Genomic DNA, 19,769 nt, shown 5'->3' with positions numbered 1-19,769 from the left:
AAATAACATTATGCATTATACTATTCAATTTAAGGCAATACATGATGGTGTGATTTTGTAAAACAGGCAGCATTTTCAAAATATATATAAAATAGTTGGTTAAAATTTTCTAAGGCTAGCATATGTGTAGGGTCTTCTGAGAATTGGAATCTGTGATACCATGTTGGGCAGATGGCAAATAATTGGTTGCAGTAATGGACGGTTTGGAACTAGACAGTCTCTAGGCAAAGCAGAATAATGGGAACTATGGAAAGGGCTCAATATGATACCTTTATAAATACTAGTCAAGTATTATAGAAAACATTACAAACATTAGGCCTCAGAAAGATATTTATAAGAAATTTCTCTCACCTGCCAAATAAAACCAATGATCACGAGCATGCACATGCAGGACAGAAAGAATTTGAAAATATATTCAGGAATGTACAATTGTGTGTGCATTAAAATAAGAAGAAACACCTGATACAAATTGTCTTCTGAGAATAGTACACCCAAATAACTGAGGTATAAAGTTAATATTAAATACCAATCTCAATGTTACAAAAATCACTGGCTTTGCACAGTATATAACTTAAGTTAATTTGCTTCTCTGAGTATAACAAAATCTTGCAGGTAGAGTCATCAGTGACTTATTGGTAATATAAGATAATTGAAATTATCAACAGATAAAATTAAAGGAGAGGTTTAAATGATAGAATTATAGTACATGCCAGCAATTTCTCAAAGTGAATTACCCAAATATAATTGCACATTTCTGCTGTGTTCTAAAGTTCAACAGCCTGAAATGTGATTGAATTATGCATACATTAATAAGACTGCATACAAAAAGGGAGAAGATAACTGAAATGGTTTAATATCTATATGGACTAGAAATATATTAATAGTGTCTATGAATTATATGCTCTGTTTTCTGTTGCATTCACTTCAGATGTATCCAACAAAAAGTATGAGGATAACATTAATTTTCACTTCAGATGTATCAACCAAAAATATTAGGATATATTAATTTTCTATTTCCATACACTATCTTATTAATCTCATTCTGAAAATCTTCAGGCATAAACATTAAATTGAAATTACTGAAATCAAAGATCTATCCACTATCCAAAATATATAACCAATTTTTAAAGTATGAAATGTAGTTTATCAGGAAGGGGTTTATTATTTCAGAAAGAAATGAAACCTGCATATGAGATATGTATTGACTTAGTAACTACTCAAAAGAAAATTATAATCTCTAAATTTCTTATGTTTGATTTACTTACCTCCAAATAAAATTGTTTTGTTTAATAGGAAGCAGTATTTCATTGAATTCACAAAACTGTATCTAGAAAATAAGTATCTTTCATAAATTGGAGAGCATATTTGTTGGCAGAATAAGATAATTTGTTTTAATGTAGTTCTATGTTCACTTGTTTCTTTCATTTACCTTTCTTCATAAAGCAAAATTCAAATGATGCAGGATTGTTGATGTTTTAAGATGTTGTCTTGATCCTCTCTTAAATTTGAATTATACAATAGCTTTGTTTCTGCAAAAAGTAACTCTCATAGATTTGTCTTTCAGTTCTACTTATGTGCCTCGATAATTTCTAGCTTAGGCAATTATGTCATCTAGGCTAAGTGAGTCAAGAGTCATTTTTTTGAATAACAGAGCAAATTTTGTTTTAAAAAGATAATTCATGGGTATGCCATGAATGTGTAAAGGACTGATTTTCCTGGTATGTCCTCATCTTTATGGTCAGAAAATCATGATTCATCTTGACTTTTTAATGCAAACTTGAATTTTTGATATGCTTTATTTATCATTACTGTTCACCTGGATGCTTTACTGGTTAATTCTAGAAAGAACAACAAACCTTGCAAGAAAAATAAGAGCCTCAGGGCATTTCCTTGGCTGGACTGGAAATCCAAAGTATTTCTAAGGATATCCAAAAGATTCCAAAATCAAAAGGAATTTGCTAGTGAATCATAGTATTTAAACAGATTAAAATAAATTAGCAATTGGCATTAAATTCCACTGTGCTTTTGTTGAGATATCAAGATATACATTTTAAAGTGATAGTGACATTTTACACAATATGCTATTTATATTTGTGTGTGTGTGTGTATATATATATATGTGTGTGTGTGTGTATGCGTGTGTGTGTGTATGTATGTGTGTGTATATATATATGTATATGTATATATATGCATAGGGATAGGAGCACAGGTAATCACACCTCAGTGGACAGGTGGCAAAGGAGGTATGTGTGTTGTGGTGGGAAGGAGGTTGTGTGTGTGTGTGAAAATCGGAAAACTAAAAGGTCAGTTTTTTACTTTAACAGGGGCTTGTATATAGGGCTATGATATTGATTACCATGATATAGTATTGAACAAAATAGAGTCCCTTTCAGGGAAGATAGAGTTGAATGAATACTTTTCAATTAATGTAACATAAATATTATAAAATGCTTATAAATTAAAATCAAGTCTTTTATAAGAAGAAGACTCAACTAATCACATGGCCTCCATAAGAGAGAAAACTTAAGGGAGATAAAGCATAATTATGGTTTAAAGGCACAAAAAGAAAAGTTGATAAGTTAACAGTACACTGAGAGTCAGGAGAAGTGGTTAGAAAGAGAAGTAGGTATCAGATTATACAAACCTTAGTGTCTGAAGGATGAAAGAATTTAAGTGCAATAAAATATACTTATTTATTTGAACAGAATAAGATATATTTTTAGATACACAATGTTATGTCTTTTCTATCATATTTATATCTTATGTCACTAAAATTTTTGACTGATACTTTGTCATCTTTGTTGAGGGCATACTGTTTTCTGATTCCAGTTGTATATTTGGCTGACACTGAAATGATATTAGTTGACTGCTAGAATGAAAATGCAGAACTAGAAAATTTATCAGCCCATTCATGATATAGCCATATACATATACATATATACATATGAAGTGAAGTGAAGTGAAAGTTGCTCAGTCATGTCCTACTCTTTGTGACCCCATGGACTATACAGTCCATGGAATTCTCCATGCCAGAATATTGGAGAATATTGGAGTGGGTAGCCTTTCCATTCTCCAGGGGATCTTCCCAACCCAGGGATTTAACCCAGGTCGCCTGCATTGCAGGTGGATTCTTTACCAGCTGAGCCACAAGGGAAGCTCAAGAATAATGGAGTGGGTAGCCTATACTTTCTATAGCGGATATTCCTGACCCAAGAATCAAACCAGGGTCTCCTGTGGAGACACCTGCATTGCAGGCAGATTCTTTACCAACTGAGCTATGAGGGAAACCCTATATACATATATATTTACACTAAAGTATCAATTCAGCTGAAAATGAGAATAAAGGATAATAGAAGTAAATATATCAACATCTTAAAATAATTAGTACCAACTGCCACAAATTTGGGGAAGGCAACGGCAACCCATTCCAGTACTCTTGCCTGGAAAATCCCATGGACGGAGGAGCCTGGTAGGCTATAGTCCATGGGGTCGCTAAGATTTGGGGATGACTGAGCGATTTCACTTTCACTTTTCACTTTCATGCATTGGAGAAGGAAATGGCATCCCACTCCAGTATTCTTGCCTGGAGAATCCCAGGGACAGAGGAGCCTAGTGGGCTGCCGTGTATGGGGTCGCACAGAATCAGACATGACTGAAGCGACTTAGCAGCAACAGCAGCAGCCACAACTTTTGGAATTTTAAAGTAAAATTAATTTCCACTAAGAAGAAATATTAATTAATATCCATTAAATTCATACGTACTAACAGTAGTCAAACATTATGGTAAATAAAGGTCTTTTTTATATTCAAGTACACAGAAATTTTAGCTCTCAAGAATTCTTTTTAAGAAAGCTATAAGAAAATAATCCTCAGCAGAAAGAGAAAAAAACAAACATAGAAATTTGTAGGTTCTGTGGGCAAAGAATGGCATTAACTTAAAATAAAGAGACAAGAGAACACTGTCATTAAGAAAAATATAGAACTGGTAAATTATTTAGTATGCTTTCTCTTAAAGGAGAGAAGTGTTCCAGTTTTACAATTTTCAAATTAGTGAATGTTTATTTGCAATAAAAAAATCTAATAGAACATATAAAATGATTTTGAGTAAAAGAGAATATTATATGTTAGGAAATATAAATGACTCAGTTATTAATATTCATATAACGGAAATAAAACACTGGATATTATTTAAAATAAAACTTTTAGTATGAGGATACTGGAAGGATAGAAAAAAAAACAGTATATGTGATGGAAAGTGATATTATAGGACACCAAATTTTCTTCTTCTATAAGATTTAGGCATAGTTATCAATAGAAAGTTAAGAGACAACATGACAGGTACATTACATAGATAAAAACTGGAAAGTAACGTAAGAGAAACTTAAGAGTTAAAATTTGTTAGATGCAAAGATTCATGTGCATGTAAAAAAAACTCTCTCTAAGTAAGCCATATAGTATCATTTGACTAAATAATGTACTCTTAAGCACTTGATTTTCAAATTTAAACTGAACAGAAATGTGATATATATCAACTCTTCATTTGTCTAAGAGGTGAAGGGTATTACTACCTCTGTATGTCTACAAAATAAGAAGTAGTAAAAGTGTGCATGTCTATTTTCCCAGTCATATTAATGTTTGTTGATAGAAAAATCAAATTAGAACAAAAGAAAAAATAAATCCTAGGCTTTGAGAGTCTTATTTAATTTGTTCTGCTTTTTCAAAAGAAGTATTAATTATTAAGGGCTTCCATAATGGTGCTAGGTGTAAAGAACCCACCTGCTAATGCAGGAGACATAAGAGAAGCATGTTTGGTCCTTGGGTCAGGAAGATCCCCTGGAGGAAGGCATGGCAACCCACTCCAGTGTTCTTGCCTAGAGAATCCCATGGTCAGAGGAGCATGGCAGGCTAGAGTCCACAGTGTTGCAAAGAGTCAGACATGACTGGAGCAACTTAGCAGACATGCATGGTGCACATTAATTATTAAAGATAGATTAAAATGAGAATTTTTTCCCTCAAACTAGCATAGAATTATGGGTTATTGATGTAATAAATTTAGGCACAGACACTTATATATACACACACATACCCATATATATGTATACTCTATTTCTATTGATTTTGAATACATAGTAATAGAAAATAGCTACTGAAATGCTTATTGAAAATTTGTTTTTCTATTGCTTTGCACCAATTACCTTCATAACATTATGTGGGAATTAGTTTGATTAGTTTGATGAAATATTCTGATTGAGACACCTCAGGTATAAATCAAAATTGACTTAATTTAATTTCCATTTGTGATTTGATTAGAATGATATTGATGCTAAACTTATGCAGATAAGCTAGATTTGACATTTTTTTTAATTATTTGAATTTCATTTTTGGAAAACCTAATCACTGAAAAGTATTAAGTGACATTTAAAGAACATAATTTTCATATACCTACTGCTTTAACTCCTTGTTTTATGTGGAGAACATTTTCTAATGCTTTCTATTTTTTTTTTTAGGTTTTGTTTTAAGCATTATCTATATATCCATGTTCTGAGAATTTGTCATTTTTGTTTCATAATTTTCAAGGTCTGCAACTTCCAGTGCAAAATGTTAAAATATTTATACTCCCAAGTAACTTAAAATAGAGATATGATCACTACAAGAAATTACTCATATATGCACTGGGTTCTTGAGGGAACTTTTTTTCCCAAATTGTGAGGGTAACTTGTGGACACTCTAAAATATTAATTAGAATTTTCTGACAAAATCTTCCTACATTACTTTTTTATGGCTGCTGTAATAAATAACCACAAAGCTGGTAGCTTAAAACAAGACAACTTTTTCTCACAGTTCTAGAGTGCACAGTCTGAAATCAGTATCACTGGGAAGAAGTCAATGTGTCAGCAAGGACTGCATCTTTTTGGAAACTTTATAAGATACCTTCGTTGCCTTTTCCAGCTCCCAGTGTCTCCTCCTGAAATTCCCTTTCTTGTGGTTGCATTGCTCAAATCACCAAGGTTAGTATCTTTTCATTTCTTCATGCTCCATCTTTACACAGAGTACTCCTTTGTGTGTGTAAAGTCTCCCTCAGCCTCCCTCTTACAAAGAGGGCCCACCAGGATAGTCCAGGAAAACCTTCCCATCTCAAAATCCTCAACTTAATCATGTTTCCTAAGACTCCCTTCGTGACATGTAACAGTTACAGTTTCCAGGATTAAAACATGGAAATCTTTTAGGGGGACATTTTTCAACCTCTTCTACAATCACTTGGGCCCTCAGGGCTACTGGGTCTCTAATTTCTCTAGAACAAATAGAGAGCCCCTCAAAATCACAGCCATTTTAAAATCGCATATTTTGTCTTCCTGTGAACCAGAAGCTATTCTGTCCTGAAAGCATCTTGAATCTAACTACTCAACATGGAGAGTCTCCAGATTAGACCAGTAGCATCAACATCAACCAGTAGCATCAACATCATAGACATGGTTAAAAATACAAACAATGGATCCGTCACAGACCTACTGCATCACAGCTTGTATGTTAACAAAATATAACAAGATGTACAAGCTATTCACATGCACTTTGGAGTTTGACAAACACTGTGTGTGTGTGTGTGAACTTGTGTTAGTTTCTAGAATTACTCTAAGGAAAAAAATCACAGACTTTTAAAAAAAGAGATGATATGACTATAGAAGGACGGATATGAATGAATCAAGGTAGTAATTTCCAATCTCAACAAATCTTCAGAAAAACAAAGTAATAGATAATTATGCAAGTACTTGGCAAAGTTATTTTTTAAATAAAAGTTTTAATTGCCATTTCAGAATAAGTAGTTTTCTTAGACATACAACTTCACTAATAAAAATGAGTTTTATTTGTGTCTCAGATGATATTTTCCTTTATATTATTTCTATTGTGAAATGTTTATCATTAATGAGCTTTCCTTCATGTCATGGTACATTAGTTTCCATCAGCATACCAAAATGTATTTTGTTTTGACCAAAGTATAACTAAGCTACAAACTGTTTATGAGAGCAAAAAAATTCTTTGCCCAGTAGTACTAGATGTTCACACCATGTTCTTCATTTATGAAGATCATCCATAGGACAATTTGTATGTTGCAACAATGTTATTATTAACAAATTATTAATTTAAGCTATTGCTACTTAAATATCTTGCTGGGGTCCAGCCCCAGTGGATCCAGGGAATTCGAAGCGGGGATGGCGTCTGCGAGGATCAGGAAACAATTGCTTAATTAAACGTTAATTAAGGATATAAAGAGTGGTTAAATAAGGATAGCTCAGTGAGGAAATTCAGTGGAGAAAAGAGGCTGAATAACTTGGTTTATGTGGAAAGCTAATAAAATCCCAAGGCTAGAATTTACATCACCTATGTAGGCCGCAGGCGTCTTCCCATTCTTCCGAAGGAGAGGAGACACTAAGGCATCCCCAGTCAGATCTTAGAAGCCCAGGCATAATTAGTAGGCTTGACGAGTCTCCACGCTCCAATTCAGCCAGAAGGTGAGAGAAAGAGCCACATGGGGAGACCAAGTTTCTATGAACAAGACCCGCACTTTTTTTTCCAAAGTAGTTTTTGTACCTTAAGTTATGCATAGAGGATAATGGGGGAAGGGGTATAGTCGGCAGTAAGCCAGGCTTTCTTCCTGCAAACTTATCATATGCAAAAGTTTAGGTGATTTACATCATCTTCTGGCCCAGAGGCCTGTTAACATTTTAAGACCCTTTCTTCAGAAAACTTATTTTTCTTTAAAGGTGATTAGTCAGGTGCCACCCTCCAAAAGCATTAGATAAAGTTGCATTCCTACAGGGCAAAGGTGTGGTGGGCTATAACAAGAAAAAGAAATAACTCAAGGGTCCAAGTTTACAAACATTAAAGCTACTACTTACATTCTTATACACCAATTATATTAATCAATACACTGCCAGGGACACAGTAGGTAAGGGATATGGAAACTTAGCAGCAAACATTGGCCCAACAAGTGAAAAACCCTTCGCCAATACAATTTCTAATCAATCTTTTAACTGCTCAAAGGAATCTGTATTTAGACAGTTTAGAACATCTCATACTGCTCACGGTTGTGAACTAAAACACTCTTGTCACGCCCAGGAATTTTATTAACTGGAGCTGTAATTTAACTCTTCTTCAGAGAGAGGTGGTGGGGGACAGCCCCCCATAAAGTCAGAGGTGTAGGTGAGAGCATAAAGCAGTAAAATAGGCAGACTCTGGTTTTGGGAGTAGATGCTCGAGAATTTCCAGGGGGACTCCTGAGGCTCGATCCCACCTTTGCGTATGCCAAGCCTCCTTCCTCATGACCTTTGCCATGGGTGAAGTTCCTCATGCTGGCTCCCGGCAATATCTCAATAGCTTCTTAGGATACAGAGAAAGGTCTACATTCCAGCTTTCTTTGTTATGTTATCAGGGCCTTTCTCTTGCTTCATATATCTCTTGAGAACATTAAAAATCACTAGCCTGAAAATGGTGGACTGGCCAAAATAATTTACTGAAATTTCTATCAGATCAGATTTAAAATTTCCAAAGATCTATATATAAAAAACTATAAAACAATGATGAAAGAAATCAAGGATGACACAAACAGACGGAGAAATATACCATGTTCATGGATCGGAAGAATCAGTATAGTGAAAATGAGTATACTATCCAAAGCAATCTATAGATTCAATGCAACCCCTATCAAGCTACCAATGGTATTTTTCAGAGAATTAGAACAAATAATTTCACAATTTGTATGGAATTACAAAAAAACCTCAAATAGCCAAAGCAATCTTGATAAAGAAGAATGGAACTGGAGGAATCAACCTGCCTGTCTTCAGGCTCTACTACAAAGCCACAGTCATCAAGACAGTATAGTACTGGCACAAAGACAGAAACATAGACCAATGGAACAAAATAGAAAGCCCAGAGATAAAACCACACACCTATGAATACCTTATCTTTGACAAAGATGGCAAGAATATACAATGTAGAAAAGACAATCTCTTTAATAAGTGGTGCTGGGAAAACTTGTCAATCACTTGTTGTTCATAAAAGAATGAAACTAGAACAATTTCTAACACCATACACAAAAATAAACTCAAAATGGATTAAAGATCTAAATGTAAGACCAGAAACAATAAAACTCCTAGAGGAAAACATAGGTAAAACTCTCTCTGACATAAATCTTAACAGGATTCTCTATGACCCACCTCCCAGAGTAATGGAAATAAAAGTTAAAAAAAAAAGGACCTAATTAAACTTAAAAGGTTTTGCATAATGAAGGAAACTATAAAAAAGGTGAAAAGACAGCCTTCAGAATAGGAGAAAATAATAGAAAATGAAGCAACTGACAAAGAATTAATTTCAAAAATATATAAGCAACTCCTGCAGCTTAGTTCCAGAAAAATAAACGACCCAATCAACAAATGGTCCAAAGAACTAAATAAACATTTCTCCAAAGAAGGCATACAGATGGCTAACAAACACATGAAAAGATGCTCAACATCACTCATTATCAGAGAAATGCAAATCAAAACCACAATGAAGTACCATCTCACGCCAGTCAGAATGGCTGCTATCAAAAATTCTACAAGCAATAAATGCTGGAGAGGGTGCATAGAAAAAGGAATCCTCTTACACTGTTGTTGGAAATGCAAACTAGTATAGCCACTATGGTGAACAGTGTGGAGAATCCTTAAAAAACTGGAAACAGAACTTCCATACAACCCAGCAATCCCACTGCTGGGCATACACACTAAGGAAACCAGAAGGGAAAGAGACACGTGTACCCCAATGTTCATCGCAGCACTGTTTACAATAGCCAGGACATGGAAGTAACCTAGATGTCCATCAGCAGATGAATGGATAAGAAAGCTGTGGTACATATACACAATGGAATATTACTCAGCTATTAAAAAGAATGCATTTGAATCAGTTCTAATGAAGTGGGTGAAACTTGAGCCTATTATACAGAGTGAAGTATGTCAGAAAGAAAAACACCAATACATTATACTAATGCATATAGATGGAATTTAGAAAGATGGTAATGATGACGCTAGATGCAAGACAGCAAAAGAGACACAGATGTAAAGAACAGACTGTTGGACTCTGTGGGAGAAGGCGAGGGTGGGATGATTTGAGAGAATAGTATTGAAACATGTATATTATCATATGTGAAATAGATTGTCAGTCCAGGTTTGATGCATGAGGTAGGGTACTCAGGGATGGTGCACTGGGATGACCCAGAGGGATGGGATGGGGAGGTAGGTGGGAGGGAGGGTCAGGATGGGGAACTCATGTACACCCATAGCTGATTCATGTCAATGTATGGCAAAAACCCACCACAATATTGTAAAGTAATTAGCCTCCAATTAAAAAAAATTCAACAAAATATATTTTATTAAAGTATATCAATAATGTTGAAAATGATGAAAATTTATGAAAGACAAGTTAGTTTTCATTGTACAATGTTTGAAATTCTTCACTTTGAAAAATATCTTTTATACATGCTGAATGTACCAAGTTTTGTTTACTTACTATTGATATTCCCATATTGTGTAAATCAAACTGTAGATCTTGGGTTCATCTAGAATATGATATTTTATTTTGACCTTTCTCTTTAAGAATGAATATGGGATAGATGGTCAGTTTGAACATTCAGTTCAGTTCAGTTCGGTTCAGTCACTCAGTCGTGTCCAACTCTTGTGATCCCATGGAATTCAGCACACAGTCTTTCCTGTACAACACCAACTCCCGGAGCTTGCTCAAACTCATGTCCATCGAGTTGGTGATGCCATCCAACCTTCTGTCGTCCTCTTCTCCTCCTGTCTTCAGTTAGTCCTTCCCAGCATCAGGGTCTTTTCCAATGAGTCAGTTCTTGGCATCAGGTGGCCAAAGTATTGGAGCTTCAGCCTCAGCATCAATGAATGCTTCCAATGAATACTCAGGGTTGATTTCCTTTTAGATTGACAGGTTTGATCTCTCTACAGTCCAAGGGACTCTCAAAGGTCTTCTTCAACACCAGTTCAAAAGCATCAATTCTTTGGCATTCAGCTTTCTTTATGGTCCAACTCTCATATCCATACATAACTACTGGAAAAGCAATAGCTTTGACTAGACAAACCTTTGTCAGCAAGGTAATGTCTCAGCATTAGTGTGGTCAAATGGGGGCTTTCCTGCTGGCACAGCAGTCTGTAAAGATTCCACCTGCCAATGCAAGAGACACTGATTTGATACATGGGTCAGGAAGATTCCCTAGAGAAGGAAAGGGCAACTCACTCCAGTATTCTTACCTGGAAATCCACGGACAAAGGAACCTAGTGGGCTACCATCCATCAGGTCGCAGAGTCAGACACGACTTAGGAACTAAGCAAAAATAACTGTCAAATGATTATAATATATGAAACCTGGTCTATTTAATTATCCTTGAAATTATTTCGATTTGGAAGTTTGTAATGTGTACCATTATGGTTCAGTAAAAATTTTGTCTTTCAGAATCACAGTGTGTTCTATTACTTTATCAATAATTTTTGTATATGTTTATACTTAAGAACAATTAATACTGTAAAGTGAAACTCCTAATCCTCAAATTTTCAGTATAGTAGAGATTATCTGGATAATTTGAAGATATCAGTAAGCAAGGAAAGTTACATTTTGGGGGAAATCTTACTTATCCTGTTAGATCATAGGACAGAAATTAAATTTTCATAAATATAATATTGTAAGATGTATCAAGGAATTAAATTATTTGATTAGGATTATATATTCTAGGGACTTTTCTGGTGCCTCAGTGGTAAAGAATCCACCTGCCAATGTAGGAGATGAGAGTTCAATCCCTGGGTGGGGAAGATCCCTAGAGAGGGAAATGATAATCCACACCAGTTTACTTGCCTGGGAAATACCATGGATACAGAACTGGTGGGCTACATTCCATAGAGTCAAAAAAGATTCGGACATGACTTAGTGAATAAACAATAACAGCAACAACATATATTCTAAACTATGATAAAAATTTATTGAAAGACTTATACTGAAATATTTTAGTTTTAAAAATTAGTAAATTTGAGGGAAATTGTTATATACCTGCTTAGCTCTACAAGTTATTATTGGCCATTATTTTTTCTCAAAATCATTTTAGAATACTAAGATGTATTCTTCATGAAAATAAAGCACCATATTCTGTTTCTGTCCAGATAGGGCTTCTACCCAGATCTTTCAAGGGATTTAATCTTCAAGATAAAATTTTGATCCATATGTACCTTTCTCTAACAGAGCAACCACAGGACCCTAAGTACTTTAACTAAAACACATAAATTGTTTTTTAGAGTACACTTACTTCCTTTATAATAGATAAACCTACTCATGAAAAACATTTCCCTAAAATATCTACAAAATAAAATGTATACAAACTTTTCCTAAAATATATACAAAGGATGTATAAAATAGTTTAATGTTTAATTAAATTATTCAAGCAGTTAAAATTAATTTGTCCTTTAATTTTGATTGAAGATATTTAATCAACAGTTCTTTTTTGACACTGGAGTATTCAGAAAAATAAAGTATGTGGTTCGATAATGTTATAAATATTTATACATTCTTATTAAATGATCCGTTCAATTAAATTCAGTCACCCAGTCATGTCCAACTCTTTGTGACCCCATGGACAGCAACACACCAGGCTTTCCCATTGATCACCAACTCCCAGAGCTTGGTCAAACTCATGTCCATCAAGTCGGTGATGATATCTAACAATCTCATCCTCTGCCGTCCCCTTCTCCTCCTGCCTTCGATCTTTCCCAGCATCATGGTCTTTTCCAATGAGTCAGTTTTTCATATCAGGTGGCCAATACGGAGCTTCAACTTCAGCATCAGTGAATATTCAGCACTTATTTCCTTTAGGATGGACTGGTTGGATCTCCTTCAGCTTCTTCAGACAGAATGATCTCTGTTTGTTTCCAAAGCAAACAATTCAATATCTCAGTGATTCAAGCCTGGTATGCTGGATTGGCATACTGGTTGGTATGCTCCAACCAGTAACACTGAAGAAGCTGAAGTTGAATGGTTCTACGAAGACCTACAAGACTTTTTAGAACTAACATCCAAAAAAAGATGTCCTTTTCATTATAGGGGACTGGAATGCAAAAGTAGGAAGTCAAGAAACACCTGGAGTAATGGGAAAATTTGGCCTTAGAGTACAGAATGAAGCAGGACAAAGGCTAATAGAGTTTTTGCAAGAGAAGGCACTGGTCACAGCAAACACCCTCTTCCAACAACACAAGAGAAGACTCTACACATGGACATCAGCATATGGTCAACACCGAAATTAGATTGATTATATTCTTTGCAGCCTAAGATGGCATAGCTCTATACAGTCAGCAAAAACAAGACCGGGAGCTGACTGTGGCTCAGATCATGAACTCCTTATTGCCAAATTCAGACTTAAATTGAAGAAAGTGGGGAAAACCACTGGACCATTCAGGTATGACCTAAATCAAATCCCTTATGATTATACACTGGAAGTGAGAAATAGAGTTAAGGGACTAGATCTGATAAAGAGTGCCTGATGAACTATAGACAGAGGTACATGACATTGTACAGGAGACAGGGATCAAGACCATCCCTATGGAAAAGAAATGCAAAAAAGCAAAATGGCTGTCTGAGGAGGCCTTACAAATAGCTGTGGAAAGAAAAGAAGTGAAAAGCAAAGGAGAAAAGGAAAGATATTCCCATTTGAATGCAGAGTTCCAAAAAATAGCAAGGAGGGATAAGAAAGCCTTCCTCAGTGATCAATGCAAAGAAATAGAGGAAAACAACATAAGGGAAAGACTAGAGATCTCTTCAAGAAAATTAGAGATACCAGGGGAACATTTCATGCAAAGATGGGCTTGATAAAGGACAGAAATGGTATGGACCTTACAGAAGAAGATATTAAGAAGAGGTGGCAAGAATACACAGAAGAACTGTACAAAAAAGAGCTTCATGACCAAGATAATCATGATGGTGTGATCACTGACCTAGTGCCAGAAATCCTGGAATGTGAAGTCAAGAGGACCTTAGAAAGCATCACTACGAACAAAGCTAGTGGAGGTGATGGAATTCCAGTTGAGCTATTCCAAATCCTGAAAGATGATGCTGTGAAAGTGCTGCACTCAATATGCAACAAATTTGGAAAACTCAGCAGTGGCCACAGGACTGGAAAAGTCAGTTTTCATTCCAGTCCCAAATAAAGGCAATGCCAAAGAGTGCTCAAATTACCACACAATTGCATTCAGTTCACAGGTTGGTAAATTAATGCTCAAAATTCTCCAAGCCAGGCTTAAGCAATACATGAACCATGAACTGCCAGATGTTCAAGCTGGTTTTAGAAAAGGCACAGGAACCAGAGATCAAATTGTGAACATCTGCTAGATCATCAAAAAAGCAAGAGAATTCCAGAAAAACATCTATTTCTGCTTTATTGACTATGCCAAAGCCTTTGACTGTGTGGATCACAATAAACTGTGGAAAATCCTGAATGAGATGGGAATACCAGATCACCTGACCTGTCTCTTGAGAAACCTATATTCAGGTCAGGAAGCAGCAGTTAGAACCATAGAACAACAGACTGGTTCCAAATAGGAAAAGGAGTTTGTCAAGGCTGTATATTGTCACCCTGCTTATTTAACTCATATGCAGAGTACATCGTGAGAAACACTGGGCTGGAAGAAGCACAACTGAAATCAAGATTGCCAGGAGAAGTATCAATAACCTCAGATATGCAGATGACACCACCCTTATGGAAGAAAGTGGAGAGGAACTCAAAAAGCCTCTTGATGAAAGTGAAAGAGGAGAGTGAAAAAGTTGGCTTAAAGCTCAAAGTTCAGAAAACGAAGATCATGGCATCTGATCCCATAACTTCATGGGAAATAGATGGGGAAACAGTGGGAACAGTGTCAGACTTTATTTTTCTGGGCTCTAAAATCACTGCAGATGGTGATTGCAGCCATGAAATTAAAAGACGCTTACTCCTTGAAAGGACAGTTATGACCATCCTAGACAGCATATTGAAAAGCAGAGACATTACTTTGCCAACAAAGGTCCGTCTAGTCAGTTTTCTAGTGGTGGTGTATGGATGTGAGAGTTGGATTATGAAGAAAGTTGAGTGCCGGAGAATTGATGCTTTTGAACAGTGGTGTTGGAGAAGACTCTTGAGAGTCCCTTGGACTGTGAGGAGATTCAACCAGTCCATCCTAAAGGAGATCAGTCCTGGGTGTTCATTGAAAGGACTGATGCTAAAGCTGAAACTCCAATACTTTGGACAACTCATGTGAAGAGCTGACTCATTGGAAAAGACCCTGATGCTGGGAGTGATTGGGGGCAGGAGGAGAAGGGGACGACAGAGAATGAGATGGCTGGATGGCATCACTGCTTCGATGGACATGAATTTGAGTAGACTCTGGTAGTTGGTGATCGACAGGAGGCATAGTGTGCTGCAATTCATGGGGTTGCAAAGAGTTGGACATGACTGCGTGACTGAACTGAACTGAACTGGTTGGGTCTCCTTGCAGTCAAAGGGACTCTCAAGAGTTTTCTCCAACATCACAGTTCAAAAGCATCAATTCTTTAGTGCTCAGCTTTCTTTATAGTTCAACTCTCACATTCTTACATGAATAATGGAAAAATGATACCATTGATCATATGGAACTTGGTCAGTAAAGTAATGTTTCTGTTTTTTAATATGCTGTCTAAGTTGGTCATAGCCTTTCTTCCAGGGAGCAAGTGTCTTTTAATTTCGTGGCTTCACTCACTATCTGCAGTGATTTTGGAGCCCCCAGAAATAAAGTCTCTCACTTTTCCCATTGCTTCTCTATTTGCCTGAAGTGATGGGACCAGATGCCATGATCTTCATTTTCTGAAATGTTGAGTTTTAAGTCAACTTTTTCACTCTCCTCTTTCACTTTCATCAAGAGGCTCTTTAGTTGTTTTTCAATGTCTGCCATAAGGGTGGTGTCACCTGTGTATCTGAGGTTATTGATATTTCTCCCAGCAATCTTGATTCCAGCTTGTGCTTCATCTAGCCTGGCATTTTGTATTATATATAAGTATATAACTTATATACTCTGCATATAAGTTAAATAAGCAGGATGACAATATACAGCCTTGATGTACTCCTTTCCTGATTTGGAACCAGTCTGTTGTTCCATGTACAGTTCTAACTGCTGTTTCTTGACCTGCATACAGATTCCTCAGGAAACAGGTAAGGTGGTCTTGTATTCTTATCTCTTGAAGTATTTCCCACAGTTTGTTGTCATCTACACAGAGTATGATAAAGACTTTAGTGTAGTCAATGAAGTAGAAGTAGATGTTTTTCTGGAATTCTCTTCCTTTTTCTATGATCCAACAGCTGTTAGCAATTTTATCTCTGGTCCCTCTGCCTTTTCTTTTTTTTTTTTTTTTAAATTTTATTTTATTTTTAAACTTTACACAATTGTATTAGTTTTGCCAAATATCAAAATGAATGCACCACAGGTATACATGTGTTCCCCATCCTGAACCCTCCTCCCTCCTCCCTCCCCATACCATCCTTCTGGGTCATCCCAGTGCACCAGCCTCAAGCATCCAGTATTGTGCATCGAACCTGGACTGGCGACTCGTTTCCTACATGATATTATACATGTTTCAATGCCATTCTCCCAAATCTTCCCACTCTCTCCCTCTCCAACAGAGCCCATAAGACTGTTCTATACATCAGTGTCTCTTTTGCTGTCTCGTACACAGGGTTATTGTTACCATCTTTCTAAATTCCATATATATGCATTAGTATACTGTAGTGGTGTTTTTCTTTCTGGCTTACTTCACTCTGTATAATAGGCTCCAGTTTCATCCAACTCATTAGAACTGATTCAAATGCATTCTTTTTAATGGCTGAGTAATACTCCATTGTGTATATGCACCACAGCTTTCTTATCCATTCATCTGCTGATGGGCATCTAGGTTGCTTCCATGTCCTGGCTATTACAAACAGTGCTGCGATGAACACTGGGGTACACGTGTCTCTTTCAATTCTGGTTTCCTCACTGTGTATGTGCAGCAGTGGGATTGCTGGGTCATATGGCTGTTCTATTTCCAGTTTTTTAAGGAATCTCCACACTGTTCTCCATAGTGGCTGTACTAGTTTGCATTCCCACCAACAATGTAAGAGGATTCCCTTTTCTCCACACCCTCTCCAGCGTTTATCACTTGTAGACTTTTGGATCTCAGCCATTCTGACTGGCGTGAAATGGTACCTCATAGTGGTTTTGATTTGCATTTCTCTGATAATGAGTGATGCTGAGCATCTTTTCATGTGTTTGTTAGCCATCTGTGTGTCTTCTTTGGAGAAATGTCTATTTAGTTCTTTGGCCCATTTTTTGATTGGGTCATTTATTTTTCTGGAGTTGAGCTGTAGGAGTTGCTTGTATATTTTTGAAATTAGTTGTTTGTCAGTTGCTTCATTTGCTATTATTTTCTCCCATTCTGAAGGCTGCCTTTTCACCTTGCTAATAGTTTCCTTTGATGTGCAGAAGCTTTTAAGGTTAATTAGGTCCCATTTGTTTATTTTTGCTTTTATTTCCAGTATTCTGGGAGGTGGGTCATAGAGGATCCTGCTGTGATATATGTCAGAGAGTGTTTTGCCTGTGTTCTCCTCTAGGAGTTTTATAGTTTCTGGTCTTACGTTTAGATCTTTAATCCATTTTGAGTTTATTTTTGTGTATGGTGTTAGAAAGTGTTCTAGTTTCATTCTTTTACAAGTGGTTGACCAGATTTCCCAGCACCACTTGTTAAAGAGATTGTCTTTAATCCATTGTATATTCTTGCCTCCTTTGTCAAAGATAAGGTGTCCATATGTGCATGGATTTATCTCTGGGCTTTCTATTTTGTTCCATTGACCTATATTTCTGTCTTTGTGCCAGTACCATACTGTCTTGATAACTGTGGCTTTGTAGTAGAGCCTGAAGTCAGGTAGGTTGATTCCTCCAGTTCCATTCTTCTTTCTCAAGATAGCTTTGGCTATTCGAGGTTTTTTGTATTTCCATACAAATTGTGAAATTATTTGTTCTAGCTCTGTGAGGAATACCGTTGGTAGCTTGATAGGGATTGCATTGAATCTATAAATTGCTTTGGGTAGTATACTCATTTTCACTATATTGATTCTTCCAATCCATGAACATGGTATATTTCTCCATCTATTAGTGTCCTCTTTGATTTCTTTCACCAGTGTTTTATAGTTTTCTATATATAGGTCTTTAGTTTCTTTAGGTAGATATATTCCTAAGTATTTTATTCTTTCCTTTGCAATGGTGAATGGAATTGTTTCCTTAATTTCTCTTTCTGTTTTCTCATTATTAGTGTATAGGAATGCAAGGGATTTCTGTGTGTTGATTTTATATCCTGCAACTTTATTCTGAATTCAGATTGAACATCTGGAATTTCTTAGTTCACCAGTTAGCTTTAAAAATTTAGCTGATTAGATATAAGAAATAACCAAATCATTGTATTTGATGACTAGTAAAATGATGATCCTACTTTTTATATAAAGTTCCCACTGAGATACATGAAAATGTTTTCCACTAACCAGAAGAATAATCAAACTCAAAAATTTGTAAACAAATCTTTCATAGTGTATCAAAAGGAATGTTTTGATAAACTGTTCATAAACATCTGCTCATAAACTCTATCTCAAGTATCTAAGATATACATATAATAAATAACTAAATATAAAATATACATAAAAGTTTGTAATAGTCCCAAATATAAAAGTTAAGAGTCTATCATATGCATGATGCTGGTCTCACATAGTTTTTGAACAGCTGCAGTCATGAAAACAATGAGACCAATAAAAAAGAGAAGGTCTTGGACAATCTTCACTCCCAATTTTATTTGTAGGAGAGTAAAATATCACTCACTTGGGTGGCAGGTGATTGGCAAGGATGAAAAATTCATTAGAATGTCTCGTTTGGGTTTTATAACCAGCAGAATTCAGACTTCATTTAGTTTCTGTATATCAGCCACATTAAATTCTTACAACTGACTTTAAACAAGATAAGCCACACTCGTTCATTAATCCATTGCACATACTGCCATTTCAATGTGAAGTACACATATAAATAAGAATACCCATATAAAAGGGGTACAGACCTTGTCTTTGAAGGTCTCAGAGGCTAACTGAAGAGAGAAATCTTCCTGAGCATTTTAATATTACAAGAGAATGAAATAAGAACATGTATATTATACAAAAGAGCAGAATAAAATGAGATGTACTTAGGGCTAGATATGTGTTTGCTTTTTATCAAAGAGATGTCAATTTGAGATATAAATATGGAGGCAATCAAAATATTGTATAGTTAAAATCTTCTGTTATATAGAGGAGTTAAGAGTGCTTAAAAACATGTTTCAATATTATGGACAGTGAAAGGAAATGAACATTTAGTTCTCTTTGCTAAGAGCTTAGCATTCAACATGGACACAAAATGGTTTAAATAAAAGATAAATATTTTTTATATTATTCAGACATTAAATCAGACTATAATACCAAATAATGAATTCAAAAAATATTTTAAATTGCTCTCATTCATCAATAGAGAATTTGATCTATATAAGAGTATCAGTGAACACACCAGGTAGTCCTAATTGTGTCAGGTGCCTGGAAGCCAGAGTGTTGGTGCCTGTAGAGTGAGAGGAGTTCTTGTGCTGGGCCTGGTTGGAAGTCTCTGACTGGATTAGGAAATCTATTATCTGACATTACAGTG

This window comes from Bos indicus, chromosome 1, assembly GCF_029378745.1.
Source record: "Bos indicus isolate NIAB-ARS_2022 breed Sahiwal x Tharparkar chromosome 1, NIAB-ARS_B.indTharparkar_mat_pri_1.0, whole genome shotgun sequence".
NCBI classification, from domain to species: domain Eukaryota; kingdom Metazoa; phylum Chordata; class Mammalia; order Artiodactyla; family Bovidae; genus Bos; species Bos indicus.
This window is presented reverse-complemented; position numbering follows the sequence as displayed.